Below are 18,763 nucleotides of genomic sequence, written 5' to 3' on the forward strand. Positions count from 1 at the left end.
GAGTTCATAACTACTCAAGAAGATATGTCCCCTAGAATTTAGTCAATCCCATGTGAGATCCCATAAAATCCCATTTTTTATGTGAGACAGGACTTGGATAATTTTACATACACCATATGAATATTACTAAATTATATATACAAACAATAAAGCTTATTGCTTAATGACTTCACTACTGTCTCTGTGCTCTGATTTAAGTTTCTCCCAGTAACCATGGACACATGGAGTAAACAACCAAAGTTTTCAAAAAACAGATTGTAACTCTGACCCTATCCAGTTTAATGTATTACAGAAACAAGGCTTGTGTTCTTTCAGCTGAACCAGGTCCATAAGGAATAAGATGCTTCCTCAGATGATAGTATGAGAAGAAGGTGGGTAGAGTCAAGGAAGGTTTATTTTTCTTTGCTTTATTAGTATTTAACCACTCAATTTTCTATTTAAAATTCTGTTTTTTGAACATAACAGGCTTAAATGCCAAACTCTAAACCCCTGATCCAGAGCAGCTAAGAAATGTCATACTTGAGCGATAATTATTAACATAATTATTTAGTACATTTGTAGCAGAAATTTAAGAGGGCATAGTTTTGTCATATGCTGATGAAGATGATATTTCTCATCCACCCTCTTGAAATCTACTAAGAGTTTTCTTGTTTGCTTGAATTCTGCATAATACTTCGCTTTCTCCGTAAAAAGAGGATTTCCAGTTCTCATGCAAATACAATACTCTGGAAAATTTCTTACTTGGCCAAGGGAGATCAGGAAGGAGAGCAACATATTCTTCACTAGCTTATCACAAGTGTACTTCAGTGCTTTCTAGGGAATATTTCTTGAAATGCCAGAGCAGGTGTTTTAAAATGCCTCAGACCTTGTGCAGTAACCCTCTCTCATAAAAATGCTGCTATGCATGTTAAAAGGTAATAGCTGAAATATATCATATTAACACACCAAGAGCTACATTAGAGTAACATTATGGGACTAACTTACACACAGCAGAAGCCAGGGAATTCAGAATTCAGAGTTAGTGATTCCACTCAAGCCTTATTTCTCTTTGCACTGTTCCTGAGCATTACAGGGGTGTGTAATCAGTGTGTGATGGTGCATAGCTGATGTTCTGCGGGGCTTGAGCCCATCAGGGTGAATAAATGAAGCCAGAAAAAGCATAGAGATTACTAACTGGTGGCCAGTTAGAAGGAATTGGGAAGAGATTGATTAAAATTATTAAGGAGGTAGGGAAATGAGGTCTGAAAAAATATGAATCAGCCCTACCTTAAAGCAACACCTCCACTTTCACCCTCTTTCTGTTCTACACACACTCCTCCCAACACCTGTTTATCTTGAGAAAACAGAGATGACTACATTTCAGAGAACCAGGAAGTCAGAAAGTGTATGAAATTCTGGGGCCATTCATTTTCGTGAGATTAGTCCACAGAAGTTTCAGATAATTGCAGAAAATTCTCCAAATTAGCCTACTCTCTAAGGCCATGTCTACACTACAGAAAAGATTGAAGCAGCTGCAGTCAATCTTCCGGGGTTTGAATGATCAGATCTAGGGTGTATCTAAACTACACCCCTCTGCTGACAGGTATGTAGATTAGGCACGTTGCTATTGCAAATGAAGCGGGGATTTAAATATCCCATGCTTCATTTGAATAAAAATGGATACCGCTTTTTGCCAACACGGCACTTTCCCAGCAAAAAGCAGCAGTCTAGACGGGGATCGGTCAACAAGGAAAGCCTTTTCCCACCGATCCCTTATGCCTCATGCAACGAGGTTTACAGGATCGGTCAGAAAAGGCTTTCCTTGACGATCCGATCCCCGTCTAGACTGCCACTTTTTGCGGCTTTTTGTGGTTCAAGGAGGATATAGGCAGGAGTAATAGGATCTACATGAGCAAAAGGAAATTTAGACAGAATATTAGGCACGATTTCCCAATAGAATTTGGACTTCCATAAACTGGATTTTTCTCATCCAGTAACATTTCTGGGCTTGCATCCATGGATGCTACAGGGCTTGTGGAAAAGCTGGGGGGCCCATATTCAGGTAACTCTTCCCCCTGCTCTCTTAGGGTATGTCTACACTACCCCGCTAGTGCGAACTAGCGGGGTAATGTATGCATACCGAACGTGCAAATGAAGCCCGGGATTTGAATTTCCCGGGCTTTATTTGCATAAGTCGGCCGGCGCCATTTTTAAATGCCGGCTTGTTCGAACTCCATGCCGCGTGGCTACACGCGGCACGGGCTAGATAGTTCGGACTAGCAAGCCATTCCGAACTATCTGTACGCCTCGTGGAACGGGGTTCGAACAAGCCGGCATTTAAAAATGGCGCCGGCCGACTTATGCAAATAAAGCCCGGGAAATTCAAATCCCGGGCTTCATTTGCACATTCGGTATGCATACATTACCCCGCTAGTTCGCACTAGCGGGGTAGTGTAGACATACCCTTAGAGCTTCCAGAAAACTTCAGATAGCTCATTTGTGGCATTTGAGATCGGGGAATAAGGGAGAGGAGCAAGGACTGGCAGGGGAGCACATGGTGGCTACAGATGCATGGTGGCTGCAGACCTTTGTGGCCAGGGCCCATAAGCGCAGCCCTGTGGCTGGCATTAGATAGTAGATAGTAGATAGTAGTGGCCAGAAGCATAGCCCCATAGCTGGGGCCAAGAGTACATCTTTGTAACTGATGATGGGGTAAGGAATACAGCCCTACAGCTGTGGGGCTACATTGACAGATGTGGATCTACACTCCTGGCCTCAGCCACTGAGCTATGCAGTGGCCCTGCCTCTTCCCTTGAGTGACCCTCTGTCTTGGCTTTGTCAATGCTGGCCCCTCTGATGCCACTGGAGAGCAGTGCCACAGATGGCAGCAGCAGAGTGGCTGGTATTGAGCTTCCCTGGACTGGCAAATTCCCTGGGACCGGTCAAGTCCCAAAGGTTCCAGATCAGAAAGGTTCAATCTCTTACAAGATTTTCTGAGCTCTGAAGTAACCTTCAGATTGGCAAGAAGCCCTATCCCTCAAATAATACCAAAGTAGATTAAACAAATCCCTGGAGAAACAAAACCCAGCACTAACTAATGGGGTGGACAAGAAGATCTGATAAGTCTTTGCATCTCTAATTTCTCTAATGTTGTGTTTATTGATCACTTTGTGGAGGTGTGTATTTCACTTAAACAGATGATTTTTAAACCTTAATGTCCTGTTTGGAACTGCTTGGAAATAGTAACCATAATGTAATAAAATGTAACATCCCTATGGTGGGAAAAGCACCTCAGCAGCCTGACACCGTGGCATTTAATTTCAGAAAGGGGAACTACACAAAAATGAGAAGGTTAGTTAAACAGAAATTAAAAGATACAGTGACAAAAATAAAATTTCTGCAAGCTGCATGGAAATTTTTCAAAGACACCATAATAGATACCCAACTTAAATGTATACCCCAAATTAAAAAAACAAAGGAAGAGAATCAAAAAAGTGCCACCATGACTTACCAACCAGTAGATGATGTTGTCCCCATAACATAAAAACTGGGGGGGCACAAAGTGAAATTAATAGGTAGCAGGTTTAAAACAAACAAAAGGAGGTTATTCTTCACACAGCGCATGGTTGACCTGTGGAACTCCTTGCCAGAGGAGGTTGTGAAGACCAGGACTTTAACAGGGTTCAAGAAAGAACTAGGTAGATTCATGGAGGCTAGGTCCATCAATGGCTATTGACCAGGATGGGTAGGAATGGTGTCTGTATCTTGTCAGAGGCTGGGAATGGGTGACAGAAGAGCGATTACTTGATGATTCCCTGTTCTGTTCACTCCCTTTGGGGGCATCTAGCATTGGCCACTGTGAGAAGACAAGATACTGGGCTAGACTGACCTTTGGTGCGACCCAGTATAGCTGTTCTTATGTTCTTATGATCTGTTTTAAAATTAACCATGGGAATATTTTACAGTTTGTTATTTTTGTTTCCACTTTTGCCTCACGTTTTTCTTCCCCTAAATTCACAGAGGAACTAAATTCTCTTACATTTACCTACGCATTCATCCATTCTCCCCAACAATTCTATTTTCTTCTCTACGGCCACACCAACTGCTGTCTGGCTTCCTTCATCCACTTCAATCAGCCATAATCTGTATACAGTAGTAACAGGTCCTTTCTTTTTTCTTCTAACAGAGTCTCCATAACTTTCTGCAATACCTGCAAGTTCCCTATATTTTGGATGCTCTTAAATACATTTGATTGGATAGAGCTTCTGTTTTAGTCACATCTCACATATGCAAGTATTTCCCAGATGGGAGACCACAGTCCATTCTGTCCCAGATGGCATTAGATTCATACGGTGCACAAGTACACACACACTGGCAAGCACCAGCGTGGAATCATTAGAGGTAGAATGGTCTCCAAGGAAGGTGTGGGGTCCTGAACAGGGAAGCCAGGCTAGAAGGAGGTTAGCTAGAAGTAGCAAGAGATCCAAGAGCCTACTGATTTTCACAAGAAGGAAATGGGCATGGGTCTGAGGAGAGGCTGATAAGAATGAGAAAGGAATTATGGAACTAAGCTATATAATAGGTTGATTTTAATTGGACATATTTTAATGGGACTTCTAAATGTATATATCCAGTATTACTTTAAGTGAGTTCAGTTAAACACATTAACCGCATCAACCTAGATTTTGTCCCTGGTAGGGTTCTATGTTTCAGCACCATGTGAAATTTCATGACCAAATTATTTCCCCCCTGGAAATTCAGTAGGGGTTTTATAGTGATACCAATGACAGACAGATTCAACTGTTGTAATGCTAGTAGTGGGCTGCTCAAAAGAGAGTCATTATTAGAGTCCTAGAAGGAACTGCAACTGCTTTGCAACATATATTTTGGCCTCACAAACCTGCCATCCTCATTTTATTGAGGATGTCTTGGAACGCTGTAGTTTTTGCTGCCCTCTGGAGTCTAAACCTTTTAAATAATGCATATTGTAGGACCCGATTCTGCCACCCTTATCTACATTGATAGATTAGATATTAATATAGAATGAAAGCATTCAGCATGAGTAGAGGAGGTGAGTGAAAATAAACCTTTGATGAAGCACTGAAACTTGATCCAGAATTGAGATGAAACCTTTCTGCAGTCCAAAGCAAATTGATTAAGCTTTAATTTCATTATTTTTCACATAGCAGTTCTCAGTTTGTTAGACATAACAAAATGGGAAACTTTTTTTCACATTTGCTGCCCAGCCAAAATCAGAAGGTTCTTAGAATCTCAAGAGAAAATGTGTCCTTGTTTAAAAAAAATCAGAGCCAATCTGACAGATTGAAGAAACTCAAATAGAACAGCATCCAAGCTCCCGAGTGATTACCCATAGTGACCCTGGACTCTTGAGCCTTCCCAATAGTAATTTTAATTTAGGTCAACTGTGGGTATTTTCAAAGGTCTGTTCTTAATAAAACATTTGCTAATAGATATAATGATGTGGCTAGCTCAAAATAACTATACTCAGAGGCAGAGGCTGAGGCCTATGTAGTACTTTTCCTCTTCAAAACCTTATACAAAAACTAACAAAAAAACACCTCTTTACATCATCCCAGTATGAATCATATTTTACCATGGGGAAATGAGACAAAGAAGTTAAATAATTCCCCGTGGTTGACAGCTAGAGTGAAATCAGGATGCACTGAGAGGTCAGAAGTCTCTAACACTCGTCTCTTTCTCCTACACCTACAGTGCCATATATCTGAGATCTCCAACACTATTAATGACTCTGTAATGGCTGACTTATGACATAGCCTGCTGACAACACACCAGCAATCTTAAGAATGGGGTGTGTGGTGTGATGTGTACATGACTCCCACATTCCTGCCAATCTCTTCTCCCACAGAATCACAATGATGATGAGACCAGTGGCAACCCTCATATCATCTGAGATGAAGTAAACTCTTTTTGTAACACTTCACACCTCAGTCATCTTGAGCTGTGGGATTCCAGATTGGTTCTGCATTTCCCAAATACTAATTCAGCTTAGCAGACATCGTCCACCAGGCCAGATGTATGAGCTTTGTTTGCTTTCTTTAGCTATTTTTCTTTCTCCCCTCCTTGTTTCATATTATTAGCATGACAAATATAGCTGAAGGGCTGTTAGAACTGAAGATTTATTCTTTCTTTTCAACAAAACAAAGATTCAGGACTAGAGTTTTAATTAGAGGTCAAAGAGTTCCTAAAAACACTTGAAGTTTGGAGTTCAAAAGTCAGATGCCTTTGGACGGCCATCTGGGTCCCAGTAGAATAAGAATGAAAACTAAAATATCCCTCACACTACGGCTTTATTTTCCCCCTACCCCAGTCAATCTTTGCAAAGCAATGCTTCAACAATATTAATATTTTGCACTTTTCATTCAAGCACTTCAAAGTTGGATAGGTATCATCATAATCCCCACTTCACAGGAGAAACTCAGGCCAAGAGTTATTAAGTGATTTGTCACAGAGTAATTGAATTGGTAATAGAACACAGATCTCTTGACTCTAGTCCTTTGCTCAAACCTATAAATGAACTCTGTTAGGGTATGTCTACACTACCACCCTAGTTCGAACTAGGGTGGTTAATGTAGGCAACCGAAGTTGCAAATGAAGCCCGGGATTTAAATATCCTGGGCTTCATTTGCATCTACATTACAAGCCTTTATTTCAAAATAATGTTGAGCTGGAGGACTTCTTACTCCGACTCATTTTACAAGGAGTAAGGGAAGTCGAAGGAAGAGTGTTCTTCGTTTGACTTCCTGCTGTGACTTAAGCTATTTTGTCTTAAGTTATGCAATTGACATAGCTGAAGTTTCACAGCTTAATTCTAGTTTAGTCCTGCTGTGTAGACATACTCACAGGGTGCGTCTAGACTGTCAAGATTTTGCGCAAAAGCGACTACTTTTGTGCAAAAACTTGCCAGCTGTCTACACTGGCCGCTTGAATTTGCGCAAGAGCACTGACTTTGTAATGTACAAAATCAGTGCTTCTTGCGCAAATACTTTAATGCGCCCGCTCAGGGATAATCCCTCTTGCGCAAGAATACTTGTGCAAGAGGACCAGTGTAGACAGGCATCTTAATTTTTTGCGCAAGAAAGCCCGATGGCTAAAATGGCCATCGGGGCTTTCTTGCACAAAATCGCGTCTATATCGGGCACGGATACTTTTGCACAAAAGCACTTTTTGTGCAAAAGCATTCATGCCAATCTAGACTCTCTTTTGCGGAAATACTTTTAATGGAAAAACTTTTCCGTTAAAAGTATTTCCGCAAAATCATGCCAGTCTAGATGCAGCCCTAGTGTAGTGAGTTGGCCAGATTCACAGCCCTTCTTTGAGGAACTCAGGTGTTACATAGCAGCAGAAATTATATATATATCCATAGCTGGAGATTATCCAAATGTCAGGCAGTCCCAAACTATCATAGAACCTGTGTAGGTGGCTCCTTTGTCAATCCCGTTAGAGATCAGGGGATAGGGGGATGAAAGGACATGGGTGGACCCAGGCAATCAATCAGCAGGTTGTAACAATCTTATCAACATATCCACTTCTCCACTTTGCTAGCTAGATCTCATCTGCAGCAAAACAGTCCTGCATCTTCGTATTCTCATGCAGCCTCATTTTGTGCTCCCACTGATAACAATGGGAGTTTGAGTAAAGCCTTGATTAAAACTGAACAAGAAGCTCAGTATTTGTCCGGGTGAGAAGAAAAGTGGTTTTTACGTAAATGTCTGACTCACACAGGATGATTATCAAAAGGAACTTGTATATTTTACACGATACACTGGTAATCATTGGAGTTATGCTTCAGCTTTCTGTTAACTATTTAAAAAGTATAACATCAGAAAACATACAGTACGCTTCACATTTTCTCTGCTTACTTAAATGCTATTTAGTTGTATATGCCATGTCTACACCAGGAAACTATTTCAACATTACTAAATTCGACTTAACAACTCACAATTTAACAAATTCAAAGTAGCATGTCCTCACTATGGGGAAGCATTGAAATTAGTCTGTGGCAGGCTTCATTAATGTGGACAAGTTACCTTTGACTTAGAGCCCCAGGGAGCACTCTGGGGAGCTGTGAAAGGTCTCTGTATGTCTACACTACCCTCCTAGTTCGAACTAGGTCTCTGGGTATGTCTACACTACCCTCCTAGTTCGAACGAGGTGTACCGGTAGTTCGGAATAGGAAGCCTAGTCCCAACTACCTAGTTCGAGCCCCGTGTAGCCGCGCTGCACGGGGTTCGAACCAGCGGGGTTTTAAAAATGGCGGCTCCCCGCTTATGCAAATGAAGCCCAGGAAATTCAAATCCCGGGCTTCATTTGCAAGTGCGGTATGCCTACATTACCCCGCTAGTTCGAACTAGTGGGGTAGTGTAGACATACCCTCTGAGAGGCCAATAAGTTTGAATTAGTGGCACCAGAGCATCCACACTAACATTATTTTGAAATTACTAGTTCAGAATTAGTGTTATTCCTCATGAAAAATAGGAATATAGAACTTGAATTCCACAGCCCATTATTTCAAAATAACAGGCTTGGAAGTGTGGACACACCGCTTATATATTTGAATGGGGGAGGGGTTATTTTTTAATATGATCCTATTGTAGACTAGGGCTAAGATACAGAAGTTGAGAGATGGGCAACTGGGGATACTTTCTAGGACAAGGTGGTTCTTTTTTTATTTGTTTTTCTACAAAGCACTACACATGTTTTAGACTCTATGAAAAAACATAAATAATAATAGTTAATCAACAAGAGAAGTAGAGGCAAATGCCACAAACATTTTAAAAAATACAGCACCAACTCTCTTAAGCTATTTCCCCCTCAAAACTGTTCAAAACTACTGTCATAATAGCAAACTATTAAGAAAATAAAAATAAATCAATTTTGAGTCTTCTGATTTAATGAAAAAGTTTTCTTCTGTCCACCATGTTAATGTTACACAGTATAATGAGCTTGAGCATTTCTCTATAGATATGAGACCTGCTTGACATGTTATTATTATACAGAATTTTGTAGCTGAATAGAATGCTACCTAGGGAAATTTATATATGTAAATTAGAGTAGTATGGAGATGACATTGCTGGAGGTTTTTTTTCTTTTGCTTTCATTGATAATTATTCAATTCACATTGTTGCCCAAGTAAAAATTCATACAATCTTCTATATGACTCTTATTTTAGCATATTACTTTAATAACTAGTCACTATAAGTCATAAGAGTCTTTAGCTAGATCAGTTGGCCAGCTCCCAAAGGCCATTAGGTCTTTTAATTTTAATTCAAAATAGAGTTTATGTTAAACATATTTGAGGAGTAAATTAAGCGTCAATCTGGTGCTGGCTGGTTGGGGAGGATTATATGACTGTGGTCATATAAAGCAGAAAATGTTTCAAGAAATCTAGCACAGATATTAAACTAATTGAAATTAGCTTTAATTTTATTTTTAATATCCATTTAATTAGTTTATAAATCAGTTTCACAATGTTACCATAAAGCCACAGTGTTTATTAGTTATCACACACTTATACATAATATTACCTTTGAGTTTTCACTGCCAGGCGTAGTGGAATGGCAGAGTTTCCCTTTTTACCAATTTTTAGATTATAGCACATCACACCACAATGGTGCAGACTCATGGGCTGATCTGCCATGGGTCAGGGAATGGGAAATTTGTTTTCATTTCCTGGAGCTATGGAGTGGCAGTAGGACTTCAGGGATGCAGTAATGCACATATCTCACCCTGATAGGCAAGAATGGCCAGTACATCAGCATAGTTACTCAGTGTTATCTGCACTATTCCTAAAATTGCCCATAGTGCCCAGTCCATGATCAAAAAACTAATATCTTGCCCAAACATTACTCCATCCAAGGTCCACAGCTAAATGCAGCAGAAGGATTTCCCACAGTGACCATAGATAAAATAAATCTAGCGAAGTAAAAATGAGCACTGACAATTGACTGCAGTGTGCTCAATGCAGTTGAGCTTAGAGTGGTTTTAGGGTGAAGGCCTTCTCTGAAACAATGAATTCACTCTGACTACAATGCCAGACTACAATCATCACTCTATGAACTGCTGGAATTGCCAATTGACATGTCATTAATGCATGATGCTATGTACTGCCGAATGCCTTGTGATGGAAGTCCTGTGGTTTCACAGTGCTTTTGCTCTAGCAATCATAGAGTAATAATGAAAAATTACGCTAACTCTGAGATAATTCTACCACACCCATTGCAGCAAAAATTTAAAAAACTGACATTGACAAAACTGGTGTGGGATATTCCAGCACTCTGGAGGGAACAGAGCAGGAGGAGAAGACTGTTTTACAGACACTGAGGCACTCAGAGAACACAATGGTCTCACATTGAAACCATTTGTGTCAATTACATTTCCGGATTTTAACATTCCATGGAATTGACTTGTCAATGTGACAATGGGGAGAAAAGAGATGGGACAGGACAGGAAATTAGATCAACTTTGCATGCCAGAGAAATAGTGCATAGTTGTCCTAGATCAGTTGCAGACGTTAGTTGGGGGCTGCTGATACATGGCCCAGATTTTTAAAAGTGATCAACACCCACAACTGAGATCAGATTTTCTAATCATCTCAGTTCCCATATGGCTATTGAAACAAAAGAGCTTGTCATCCAGCAGCTCTTATTGATCTGAATGTTTTTATGGGGAGAAGGTAGCCATTGAGTCCAATCTTCCATTACTGTAGCAATGCTATCATATAATCCCATTTATAAATGTTAGAGAAAAGAAACTGCCCCCCCAGTAAAAAAGTTTGGCCAGGCCGCTCTTGCTATAGTGGGATACAGTACTCCTTGGGAGAAACCGGCCGTACACTTCCTGCATACCATTGCCTTTAGAAAAAGGGAAGGTGTGAAAAGGGGAAAATAGCCTCAGACTCTCCCACCAGTCACTTTGGCATGAGAACTGCGGGGCTTACCTGGTTGCATGAAACCCGCACAGTTTCGGCCCAACCCCTGGGACACAGACCCCCCACTTGGTGACCATTGGGCCATATATGGTAATATGCAAGCGTGGGAAAGCGATATGCAGATTTGAGGATAAATACCCATCGCACAGTTTGCTCTAGGAGGTCTTCGCAACATACGTACCACCGTGCGTGTACCTTCTCGTATACTTCAAAGCGCTGCCGGCCTGATCAACCGACCAGCCACCTCCCCCGACTCTCGGGTGTAACCAAGGCCTTCGCAACTGAACCGATATCTGTGAAATGTTCCGAGTGCTATGTAAGTTGGTATGTATGATTTGATTTTTTCTTGTTGTATAAGCTTAGTGTTGTAGTTGTTTTGGGTAGTACATAGAGTTTGCAGTTATCACTGTTATTTAATTAGTGTAGCTGGATGTTTTTAGACCAGAGACTATTCCCCTTGCCATTCCCATCCTTATATCTCTGACACGTTTAATTAGAAATCATAGAATAAATATAATAAATACTGTAAATTAATTATTAACACGGTCTATTAAAAATCTTAGAATAAATACTATAAATTCATCACTGTCATACATAAATATCCTTTATTTGCTAAAACTGTCCACCTGGTTTTGTCCTTCCCCCTTTGGGTATGCATCATCGGACCTGTGATTCTCGTGACAATAAACATATCAAGCTTCATCTTTAAATAAAATCTACTCAACCTTTCACAGGGGGTGCATATATATATGTATATTGAAGCACATACAGAGTATTTACTGGCTGTGAGAAATTACTTATTAACTATAATTAAAAGCAAATGTCTTGGCTACTGCAAATTATGGACCAGATTCTAACAGATATTTTGTCATTATTTATATTTTGTAATATCTTACTTATTGTTCTCTCTCCCTGAAATCGGTGGGGCTGCTAACATAGTAAGGGATGACAAGACAAGCGAGGTATTACAAAATGTGAGTAAGGATGTCAAAATCTGATCCATAATTTGCAACAAGAAATTTAATCTCTTTTTCTACTAATGGAATAGTCTTAGACATATTGGGACTACCTCAAATTTATTTTTTGTTTAAAAATATTCAGGAAATATTTTGCATTTTTTTACCTCTATGGATCAAATCCCATTCTGTATTTGCTCTTCTATATGGATTGTTTGGTTGCGACTCTTCAGATAAGTCATATGGCATTGTTTTGTCCTTCAAGAAAATTAGAATAAAAGCATTTCTGATGAAGATATTGATATTCACTGACTTAAATTTTGATTCCCTCCCTCAGGAATTTATTATGAATTTTTAAAATTAATTCATTTTTGTTATGCTTCCTCCCATTTTTTGTTTTCTTCCCCTACCCTTTCATGAAATCAAGCTTTACTTGTTTTTAATGAGGAAGAAAATTATTTCCAATTATCATCATCGTCATCAACATCATCATCATCACGAATTTGCAATCTGCTAGCAGATATTCCATGATGAGAAAAGAATGTTATATTCCCTGAACAAATTACACATCACGTTATTTATTCAGTTCTGCTATAGTTTTTGGCTGAGACCAGGAGCAGAAATATCAGGAGAGATGCTAAATTTGAGGTATTTCTAAAATGGGTGAGATCATCTTAACTTTTGTATAAGCTATTGTTGAATAAGACTCAGTTTAATGTAAGCTGATGATGTTTTACTTTGAATTCTATTTGCATTATGTCTTTTCCAAAGGGCTAGCAATGGCTTATTCTGGCTCCAGTAGAGCAATGTCAGTCCAAATAAGTAACAACAGAAGGATCAGATTTAGATATTTTCTTTCTAATTGCTATCCTGTTGTTTCCAGTTTACAGGGTCAAAACTGAGTCTGGGAAATGCTGAGAAAGTTTTAGTAACTTTGTATAAAGCAGTTAATGTACCATGCTATATTAACAGATTTGTACTGCACTGTACATGTTATCACCACCACGTTTACTCTTGTTGCAGAGGCAGAGAAAGTGCAATGGCTTTGTTAAGATTGCAGGAAAATGAAATAATACAGCGTAGTGAAAAAGCTGCTAATGTGATGAAATAATTGTACAGATATATTGATTGGAAATGGTCATTTATTTTTAAATGAGCGATAGTGTTCTCTAAGTATGAGTAACAAATGAAAGTGCTGTAGTTCTTTTGTGAATATTTTTCTTGGCACAGTCTCTGGACTTTATCCAGGGTCAATGAAGACTGTGTGTTTCCAGTTCCTGGCAGCATTAGACACTGACTGCATGACAAAGGAAAGAGAAAACAGAGTGATTCCTTGCTAAGTATACCACCATGAAGGAGGGAGGATTAACTCTCAGCAAACACAGAGTAGATTTTACTGTAATAAAGGAACATGCTGGAGTTCTACAAATATAGCAACTGATAGCTGCAGAAGTTTGGAGTTTAGTTATTGGGTCTCCTTTGACCTTTTGCATGGGTATTTCTCATTCTACATCCACACATATGATCAGTTTGTTCCACCTGTATCTTGTTCCAAAGCTACCATACCTAATAACAGCTGCTGCTATACCAGCATGGCTATTCGGGACTTAGCTCCTCCCACTAGCAGGGTAAAAGACCTCCATCTCTTAAAAATCTTTACTTAAGAAACTGAAACAGCTTGCCACCATTCACACCCTGATTGGCTCGATTTACTTGCAAATATACCTGAAAATGCTTGTTGGTGTTGCATTTTTCATAGCATCAGTCATAGAAACAGAAATGTAGGGCTGGAAGCCACTGAGTGTAATCATAAAGTCAAAGACACTAGGCTGAGGAAGGACCAAATAAACCATATCCATCTCTGACAGGCGTGTGTCCACCTTGTTCTTAGGAACCTCCAAGGATAAGTATTTCTCAATTAGCTCCTGTGTCTTATATTCAACAATTCTTTTAATACATCCCAGAATATTAGCCTCTTCCTCAGCTGAATCATACTTTTGACTCATATTCAGTTTGTGATCTGTTATTATCACAGAACCTTTCCAACAGTACTACAGTCTAGCCACTTAGTCCCCATTTTGGAGTTGTGCATTTCATTTTTTCTTCCTTTGAAGTACTATGCGCCTGTCTATTTTATTCATAATGTTGCTGTACACTCTTTAAGAACTGCTATGTTTCACCACAAGATTGCTTCATTTAAGTGGCAGCTGAGGTAATTTGTATACTGGGCCCAATTCTACTTGCCATATTCGTACTTATAGTTCCATTGAATTCAATTGGATTTTTCTTGTGCATAAATAGAGCAGGATTTGACATATTTTGAAATCCTGCTACCACTTTAATGAAGCCAAGATTTTGGGATCCTTTGCAATTATACCTTCTATCCAAATGTAAGATGTCTCTCACAGGATGGCTGGCACATGTAATTGAAATAGGTCCAATTCCCTGCACCACAGCAGGAGGGTGGAGCTGCACATGGGTAATAAAGAATCAGAAGAAATTTCATAGGTAGGAGAGCTAAAAGGGGACTAGAGAGCAGAACTGCAAGGAGATAGGACCTATTATAGTGACCTATAAAGAAGGGAATTGGGGTGAGCAGAAGGTTTTGTGTTTCCACTGGGACAAGGCAAAAAAAGGCACTCTGAGCTTTACCTTCTCTGGCTGTTGAGACAAGAAGAAGAGATGGTACTTCAGGGAACATGGATTGTACCCAGCTTAATGGTATGTGGAAAATTTGTTTTCCATTTGGTTTTTGGAAGTAGGTGTCAATAAAGAAACCAACCCACATGGGCTGTGATAGGATGAGCAAGGCTGTGTGTTGCATTTTGTTTAAACAGGGGCAAGGCACAGCAGAGTCACCCTTGGCCACAAGGCGATGTTAGGATGATATCCACTGTCTCACAATGACATTAGAACGAGAACCCATGCATACATCAATCCCTTGGGGAAAGGGCAATATTTTTGTTGTGTGTTTGAACAGAATCTAGATGAAGTTCTGGTCCTAACAAAAGCTCATAGCCACTACTGCCACACAAATAATAAATATTAATAGTAGCATAAGTGAATGGTTATTCAGCATTGGCTACATTGAGAACACTTAGAAGCTGATACATTTCATTGCTAAAGCACAGTCATTCATGCAATGATTTATTCATTTTAGTCACTTCTCTATGCCCACTCACACATCCCCTATAATTGTAGTCAATGTTACTTAGCACATCTGATTTAGTTTGTTGCCACCAAAGAGGTTTAATAGATGGCCTTCATTTTCCTTAGGTGACATTCTTTACAGGTGTTTCCCAACCATAAAATCCCCATTCAGGAATCAGCTCATGAATGTGGATGGTGCTTCAGTTCCCAGTGAAATTTTGAAGAGTCAGAGCTCTTTCAAGTCCCTCAGCTCTTCCCAAACTCACCTTTGAACAAGGAAGTGGAGAGAAGTATTGGAGAAAAAAATCATGTGTTGAATATTTATAAGAAGGAAAACAGGCCAACATCTGTCATTGTGTGAATGGAAGACCAAGGAACTTACTAATGAGCTTTTAAACTCTCTCTGGAGATAAAGAAATGTCATAATAACAATGGATGAGCAGTTTAAGGATATTAAACATGGCCCCAAAAGCCTCAGCCTTGAAAGATAAAAGAAGCAGTTACTCAAGTTGCCTGAGATAATTTTCTGCATGTAATAATAGCATTCCTCCTCCTGATGTCTCAGCCTTGAAACCTGGCACATGCTGATAAGGTTCATGACTGAGAATTTCCCAGGTTTTGGCCTTCGCCCACCTTTCTTCCCTCCCCTCTTCCCCCAACACTTTTCGGCAGCTTCAAAGAATTTTATGTTATCTGCTCCTTGACTGGGAGACAAACACATGGCAGCTCTGATATTTAAATTCCTCCCAATTCTTCTAATCGCTTCACCCTGTCAAAGAAAGAGAGAGAGAGAGAGAGAGAGAGAGAGAAAAAACTCTCTGGAACTTGGGAACTGTGAGCCAAGGGTCAGCTCTAACTGGTTTCATCTGCAATCAGTTCGTTCCTGCCAGATTGCTTATGGTGAGAAAGGAATAAAGCTACAGTTTGAACTGTGTCTGTCTGGCTACTGTCCAGGTGTTCAACCATCAGAGATACAAGCAGATCAGTCCTGGTCATTTCTGTCATCTAATTTCCCCTCACCCCCTTTTTTCTTTTAATGATGCTAAGCCACAGAATCAGGCATGTGCTGTTAAAGTTATTCAAGACTGGTACCCATCATTTGATCCAGTGTTCATCTGGAGGCCTTAATGTCCCATTTTGATTGGCACATCAAGCATAAATTGGAAGTGTCTCCAGGAAGAAGGAAAAAATACAAAGTTTTCTTTATGTGGGATTAGATTTAAATGATAATAATGCTGCCAAAATGATCTGAAATTTGTAGGCAAAAGGGGTGATGCCCTTCCTGGCTGACTGGTTTTCTATTGGGTGCCTGTCATAATTTATAAAACATAATCCACAGAGTAATCAGAACAAAGGGACTCCCAGAATGCCAATGTTGATAAGAGAGCTAGGAGAGAACTCTATTAAGTATTAATATGTCATGGGGGTCGTTCAACACTGGTGATTTTTGGATTCTCTCATCCACCTTCATGACCCAATCTAGTCTGGTCAGCTTAAATGAGAAGAGAGGGACGGGGGGAGTTGCGCTGAAGACAGTGGTGGGGTTTGGATTTTTTAAAAAGAATGTTACCTCTTCACTGCAGCCACAAAGCAGCTGAAATTCCTTTCTGAAAAAATAAGAAAGTCTGTTTTAAATAAATCTCCTTTTGCTCTCTGGCACCTTAAAGACTAACAGATTTATTTGGGCATAAGCTTTCGTGGGTAAAACCCTCTTCATCAGATGCATCTGATGAAGTGGGTTTTACCCACGAAAGCTTATGCCCAAACAAATCTGTTAGGGTATGTCTACACTACAGCACTAATTCGAACTAACTTAATTCAAATTAGTTAATTCGAACTAAGCTAATTCGAACTAGTGCATCTAGACCTAAAAACTAGTTCGAATTAGCATTTTACTAATTCGAACTAGCATGTCCACATTGAGTGGACCCTGAACCGAAGGTAAGGGTGGCCAGAAGCAGTGCTGGTAGGGAATCAGATTAGGACTTAGATCATGGAGCTGCTGTCTCAGGCTAGCCGAGGGCTGTGCTTAAAGGGACCCGACCCCCACCCCGGACAGACAGTTCTCAGAGGTTCCCCACTCGCTTGTCTAACTCGATGAGGGACAGCAAAGCAGTCCTGGCTTGGAGTACCCTGAATGCCCACACTCGGCACATCACAGCACTAGGCCGTCAGACTGGCTGCACTTGCCACAGGCTACCATCCGGGGGGGGGGGGTGTCAATCGAGGGGCTGCAGGAGAGCTTCCACCCCGAGGAGCCCGCAGAGCCACACCAGTCCTCCCCATTGGGGGCTCGTACCCCATTCCTCCCTCACCTCCTTCCACTTACCCCTGCCTAGCCTCCCTTCCTGATGTACAAAATAAAGGACACGTGTGTTCAAAAATAGAAACTCTCTTTATTGAACAAAACTCAGGGAGACTGGGAAAAGGAGGTGGGAGAGGGGAAGAGAGAGGCTGGGAGAGGGGAGGGCAACTAAAATGATCAGGGGTTTGGAACAGGTCCCATATGAAGAGAGGCTAAAGAAACTGGGACTTTTCAGCTTAGAAAAGAGGAGACGGAGGGGGGACAGGCTAGAGGCCACTAAAAGCAGGAGTTGGGTGGAGAGGGTGCATACAGAAAAGTTCTTCCTTAGTTCCCATAAAGAAGGACTAGAGGACACCAAAGGAAAGGAATGGGTAGCAGGCTTCAAACTAGTAACAGAAAGTTGTTCTTCACAAACCACAGAGTCAGCCTGTGGAACTCCTTGCTGCAGGAGGCTGTGAAGGCGAGAACTAGAACAGAGTTTAAAGGGAAGTGAGATAAAGTCATGGAGGTTGGGTCCATGGAGTGGTATTAGCCAGGGGGTAGGAGTGGTGTCCCTGCCCAAAGTTTGTGGAAGGCTGGAGAGGGATGGCACGAGACAAATGGCTTGGTCACTGTCTTCGGTCCATCCCCTCCAGGATTCCTAGGGTTGGCCGCTGTCGGCAGACAGGCTACTGGGCTAGATGGACATTTGGTCTGACCCAGGACGGCCGTTGTAAGCTCAGGGCTCAGGGTCGGGGTTGTCACTGGACCCCCTTGATTCTCTTGCACACCTGCTCCTGGGTGGCCAGGCTGGAAGCTTTCCTGCCGTAGATGGCCACTTTCCTGTGCCTAGTGTGGAGATCGTGGACGAGGTCCACTATGTCTGCACTAGCCCAGGCGGGTGCTCGCCTCTTGCGGTCCTGGGCAAGCTCCCGGGAGCCACCAGCCTGGTCCCGGGAAGAGGGGGAGGTCTGGGGGGCATCGGGTGGGTGGCTCTATCCGTGCCAGGTGCAGGGTCTGCTGGCTGGGTGTTGGCAGGCTTGCACCTGGCATGGGCACCATAGCTAGCCCATGCCCCTTTAAGGAGTCCGGGGCCGGGAGGGGGGCAGACGAGTTTCTCTGGTGTTGGCCAGAGTGGCCACCAGGGAAACCTGGGGAGGGCTAGCCTCCCACTAGTTCGAATTAAGGGGCTACACACCCCTTAATTCGAACTAGCTAGTTCGAACTAGGCTTAATCCTCGTAAAATGAGGTTTTCCTAGTTCGAACTAAGCGCTCCGTTAGTTTGAATTAAGTTCGAACTAACGGAGCGCTAGTGTAGTGCCTATTAAAGTTAGTTCGAACTAACGTCTGTTAGTTCGAACTAACTTTGTAGGGTAGACATACCCTAAGGTACCACAGGTTTCTCCATTGTACAGACTAACACG

This window comes from Pelodiscus sinensis, chromosome 4 (genome assembly GCF_049634645.1).
Source record: "Pelodiscus sinensis isolate JC-2024 chromosome 4, ASM4963464v1, whole genome shotgun sequence".
NCBI classification, from domain to species: domain Eukaryota; kingdom Metazoa; phylum Chordata; order Testudines; family Trionychidae; genus Pelodiscus; species Pelodiscus sinensis.